A 6,000-nucleotide genomic window follows, 5' to 3' on the forward strand; every position below is an offset into this window, starting at 1 on the left:
ATTACAGGCATGTGATGCCATGCTCGGCTGGAATCGCATTCTGAAGAGCACATATGCACAATTAAGATGGCACATTGGTTGAGAAGAGAATCTGCTGGGGCAATGGGAACACAGGAACTTCCCGCTGGCTGAGGCAAAGCCAGCAGGAATGAGAAAACCAGTGAGTATGGGCAGTGGTGTTCAGTATTTCAGAAGCAGGGTAGAGGGGCAAAGGGTGATGCAGATCAGAGAAGCAGGAGGCAGTCATGGTCCCTGGGGAATCATTACACAAGTTCAGTTCTTAAAGGTCTGTTTGGCTAACTAGTATCACTCTGCTCCATCCTACACTTAGAGTCCCCAAGGTGAGGCATCCTGAAGCACAATCAGAAAGCGTAAACTTAAGAGAGACTCACGGGAGGTGTTTAGGCCAGAGGACATGATACCAGGGATGGAACTGAGGGAAAGAAACAGGTGGATTGCAAGGGCTGTCCCCTGACAGCTCAGAGGCAAGATCTGCCTGTGCTAGATATCCCCTCTCCCCCATGCTGTGGATTAAACTCAAGGCCACTGAGCAATACACATGACCTTTTTAAAATTTTTATTTATTTTGAGATAGGTTCTCACTAAGTTGCTGAGGCCAGCCTTGAAATTGTGATCCTCCTGCCTCAGCCTCCAGAATGGCTGGGATCATAGGTGTGCATCACTGTGCCCGGCATCCAGTGCCAGATTTTGAAGAGGTGGGATAAATCAGGTGAGAAGGGACACAAAATCAACAAGATCTGTCTGTGCAGGATGCAGAGCCCCCCACCTTGTTCTCCCTTCCCCCTCTGCCTGCCACCTATGTCCAAGTGACAGGGTTGACGGGAGCAATGGAGACCCAGGCACTGCCTGACTATTTTAGTCAGCTTTTCGCCACTGTGGCCAAAAGACCCAACAAGAACTATTTTAGAGGAGGAGAAGTTTATTTGGGGATTGTAGTTTCAGAGGTCTCAGTCCACAGATAGCCAACTCTATTGCTGTGGGCCCAGAATGAGACCGAACAGAGGAAGACAGCTCAGAGTATGACCACAGAGAAGCAGGGAGAGCTGTCACTTTCCAGAGACAAAATATAACCCCCCAAGTCACACCTCCAGTGACATAAACACCCAGGCACTCCTTCGTGCCTATAGTTACCACTATAGTTAATCCAGATCAGTGGATTAATCCACTGATTAGGTTAAGGCTCTCAAACCCAATCATTTCACCTTTAAACTTCCTTGCATTGTCTCACACATGAACTTTTTGGGGACACCTCATATCTAAACCATAAAACAGCCCCCATGACTTTTCTCCCCAGTCCCACCTTGTCCCAACCAGCCAGGGCTTAAATCATTACAAAGCTCTGCCATGTTTTGCCCAGTTGTGCCTGCTTTTTCCAGCTCCAGCGATAATGAGTTGGGATTGTACCGAGCTGGTGCAGTGGCAGGGGCCTCTGGTCCAGGAAACATCTAGGGCAAGACCACAATTGCTTCTACCCCTGGCTACAGCATCCTCTGTACTGGGTCCCTACCAAGACGCTCCTTCTCTTACCCCAAGGGCACAAGGGACCAAGAGCCCTTCTTTGAGGACAATCTGCTCACTCTCCCTTGCATTTATTTCCCATCCTGGCCTCATAAGAAAAATGTAAGCAATGTGAAAACTGCACTTCGCTCTTGCCTGGGAGGCCCTGGCATTATCAGAGCCACAACAAACCCTGACCTTCACTCCAACCCACTCCTGCCTTTTGCCCAGAGCTTGAAAGCAGAGGGACACAGAGTACTGGTGCTGTGGTTGTGGGCCTTGGAGGCCACGGCAGGCCCCCACTGGTCACTGCAGGGAAGCCTGGGATGTTGCTGCTGTGGCAGTGTCCAGGCCCCAGGGTGCCAGAGAGCAGGAAGTGGAAGAGGTTCTGGTCCAGGTTTCGAAGTGAAATTGGGCCCCAAGTTCAAAAAGAGCCGCACCCTTCCTTCTTGCCTGCATAAGCTCCTGACTTTCCTGCCTCCTGTTAGTCCATGAGGAGAAGCTGGCTGCTGTTTCTGAACAAACAACAAGGGCAGAGATCCAAACTAGGGCTAAGGCCTGGAATTTGGGAGGGAAGGAGGGAAAGAGTAGGTTGTAGTCATAGGAGACATGGCCTTGGGCCCACTCAAACCCCAAAGGCTCCTTCTAGCCCAGGCATTGCTTCTTACTTGCCTAATCAGACCAAGGGCACCTCTGGACATTTGGCAGGGCCACCTCCAACCTCTGCTCCCAGGCCTTGATAGCCCCTTGGTTCTTGGTTCCCACAGCTGTTGTATCTTCCTCCTGCACCATCCACTCACTCCCTAAAGGGACAAGTGAAGAGGAATTACCTGCACTTTTGTTTCCAGTCCTTCCCCCAGGTAGTCCAGCTCAGATCCCACCTCATCCTCATGGTGGATGTGAGTGGGTGCCCAGGGTTTCCTGCCTTGGGAATGGGAGCCTCTTGTCTGATCCCCAGGGCCCTGCGCAAGCCAGGGCCTCACCTGGTTACCTGCACCCCAGAGCTGTATCCAGGGCAGTGCTTTCTGTCCCTTAGGTGTGGCTGCAGCTCAGCCCAGACTCTCCAGGGAGGACTGCGCTCTGGCACCAAAGTACCCAAAAAAAGTCAGCCTGGGGATGGGAATTGGCGATATCTCCACCCTCTTTAAAATATGAATGGGGAATTGATGACCACAGACCTGGAGCCCTTGACAATACCCCTCTCCTTTCAGGCAGGCCTGAGAGTATGTGTGTGTGAGTGTGTGTGTGTGTGTGTGTGTGTGTGTGAGAGAGAGAGAGAGAAGAGGAAAGAGAGAGAGGAGAGGGAGAAGAGAGAGAGAGAGAAGAGGAAAGAGAGAGAGGAGAGGGAGAAGAGAGAGAGAGGGGACAGAAAGAGAGGAGAGGGGAGAGAGGAGAGGGGGAGAAAGAGAAAGGAGGGGGGGGAGACATAGACAGAGACAGAGAGAGAATGGGGGCGAGAGAGACAGAGAGACAAAGAGAGGGAGGAAGGGGGGGCAGGATATGCTCCAGGGCTCCTTCTCCCTACTACAATGGAAAAAAGAAAAAAGGACATTATATCTACAGTTGGAAATGCTGTGAGATGCTGCCCTGTTCGGTTTCCAGCCAATGCAATCAAGAAGAACCCTTCCAAGGATGAAAGCAAAGTCAGAAAGTAGTTGGGAAAGCTGCTATCACCCCTCATCTTCAGCAGGGTGTCTCTGTGGTCCTGAGAATCCTGAGCCAGGTAGGGCAGGGATCTGGAGTGAGACCTCTGTGACAAGCCCACTGAGAGCTTGGCAGCCCTGTCATGGCCTCCCTGGACACAGGCAAGAGGACAAGGACCTCACTAGTCCTGACTTGGGGCACAGGGTTCATGAGCAAATGGGAGCTTCTGCAGCATGTGGACACACAGGATTCCTCTGCACAGGTGTGTCAGCTCCATGTCATACCTTGACCTTGACTCCCTGGTGGCTTATCATCTATTATTCCAAAGACTGATTGTCATTAGATGGAACATATTAAATGCTAGATGAGACAACAAATGAAGAAGTGATTTGAAAGTGCTTTGAAAAGATGTCAAGAACTGCACACATACAAGTGAGTGTTCTCATAAATCAAAAAGTGCTATAAAGGTCTTTGCCAGATGGGAGGGATCTGAGAATTCATCTAATCTGACTATTCATTTTTACAGGTGAGAAATGCAAGGTTCAGTGAGTAAAAGGAGTTTCCCATGGCCACACAGAGTGTTGAGGCCAAAATGGAGTCCTGAGAGGCAGCTAGCTGCTCACTGAGCATCCACTGTGGACACAGTGTCTGCTTTCCCCATCAACCCATTCCACACAGCAATCCTAGGAAGCAGGAGTATTAATTTTATAAATGAGGAAATTGTGGCTGAGAAAGGTTTTTTTAATTAAAAAAAATATATATAGCTATACACATGGTGTTGGGCATTGAACCCAAGGTCTTGCACATACTAAGTGTGTACTATTTCACTGATCTATACCTTCAGCCCTAATCCACTTCTTAAATTGAGATATAATTCATCTGCCACAAAATTCATCATTTTAAAGTATGAAATTCAGTGGGTTTTAGTATATTCACAAAGTTATGTAACTATCACCAGACCAAAACATTTTCATCAACCCCAAAGGAACCCCACATCTGCCAGCAGCGACTTCTCATTCTTCCCTCCCCCATCCCCTGGCAACCACTAATCTACTTTCTATGTCTGTGGGTTTGCCTATTCTGGATTTTTTTTCATATGCATGGAATTAAATAAAATGTGGCCTTTATGTCTGGCTTTTAATTCATCCCAAATTTTTAATTTACATACAGTAAAATTCACTCCTTTTGATATACAGTTCTGTATTTTAACATTGTATAGATCAATATAACCATCAATACAAGAGTTCCCATTACCCCATCCTGTCCCCTTGCTTCAATTGTCCCCCACCCACACCCTCCACACACCATCATTAATCCTTGGGTGTAATTTTATCTTTTTCAGGAATTCTTATAAATGTATAGTTTCTTCCTTCCTTCCTTCCTTTTTTTCCTTTTGTACTAGGGATTGAACTCAGGGGCACTTAACCTCTGAGCCACATCCCCATCCCATTCTTATATTTTATTTAGATGCAGGGTCTAGCTGAGTTACTTAGGGCCTTACTAAGTTGCTGAGGCTGGCTTTGAACTCACCTTCCTCCTGCCTCAGTCTCCGAGCCACTGGGATTACAGGCATGCACCACCATGCCCAGCCATTGTGTAGCTTTTCAAGCCCTCCTTCTTTCACCGTTTGAGCCAGACTTCTTTCGCTTAGCATAACGCACTAGCAGTTCATCCTTATGGCCTTCCATAGAGTCTCCTTTTTTTTTTTTTACTAAGTTGTGATGCATTAGATGGATGCACACATCTTAGTGTTTATTCCATCACCCAAGGACATTTGGGGTGATTTCCATTTTAAACAGTTATGAATAAAGTCACTATAAACATCCATGTCATTCGATGCATTTTTTTTTTTTTTTTTTTGTGGGGGAGTGGGTAATGGGATTGAACTCAGAGGCACTCAGTCACTGAACCACAACCCGAGCCCTATTTTGTATTTTATTTAGACACAGGGACTCACTGATTTGCTTAGCACCTCACTGTTGCTGAGGCTGGCTTTGAACTCCTGATCTTCCTACCTCAGTCTCCCAAGCTGCTGGAATTACAGGTGTGTGCCACTGCACCCAGCTATTTGATGTATTTGTGTAAATGAAGTTTTCATCTATCTTGGGTAAATCCCACTGGAATTGATGGGACTTATGTGTATGTTTAATTTTACAAGAAATTGCAAAATTATTTTCCAAAGTAGCTATATAATTTTGAATCTCCAATACCAGTTGTTCTGCATTTTGGGTGGTTAGTTTTCTTGTTTTTTTTTTTTTTTGCCATTCTGACAGATGTGTATAAAGATTTTAAATATTACTAAAAGTCATACATTAAGTAAGTAGCAGAATTGATATTTAATTGTAAGTTATCTGTCTCCAAAATCCATTCTCTTTCTACTAATCTTTAAACACTTTCCTTTACTCTACCTTAACTCAGAGCACAGTGCTAGGTAGCTGATAAATACATTTTACCAGTTGGTTAGACTTGGTTAGGTTGCCATAAGAACAACAAAAACATCCAACTCTCAGTGGTTTATAATAACAAGGGTTTATTTTTCATTTATTCCACAAGTCCATTGTGGGTCAGATGGGGCCACTCCAAAACTCAGGCTGATGAGGCAGCCACTATCTGGAACATTACCACCTGCTGTGACAGAGGAGATGAGCGCTCTGAAGGTCTCACAAAGGAAATAAAATGGTATTACTTCCACTTAGTTCTCATTGGTCATAACTAGTCCATGGTCACACTCTATCACTAGGGACTGGAAACCAAGGAGAGCAATCCAATCATGCACCAGAAGGCAGAGGGGTGGAAAACTGTGGTGAACAGTTTTAATGTCTACATGCACATTATATA

This window comes from Callospermophilus lateralis, chromosome 1 (assembly GCF_048772815.1).
Source record: "Callospermophilus lateralis isolate mCalLat2 chromosome 1, mCalLat2.hap1, whole genome shotgun sequence".
Classification (NCBI taxonomy): Eukaryota; Metazoa; Chordata; class Mammalia; order Rodentia; family Sciuridae; genus Callospermophilus; species Callospermophilus lateralis.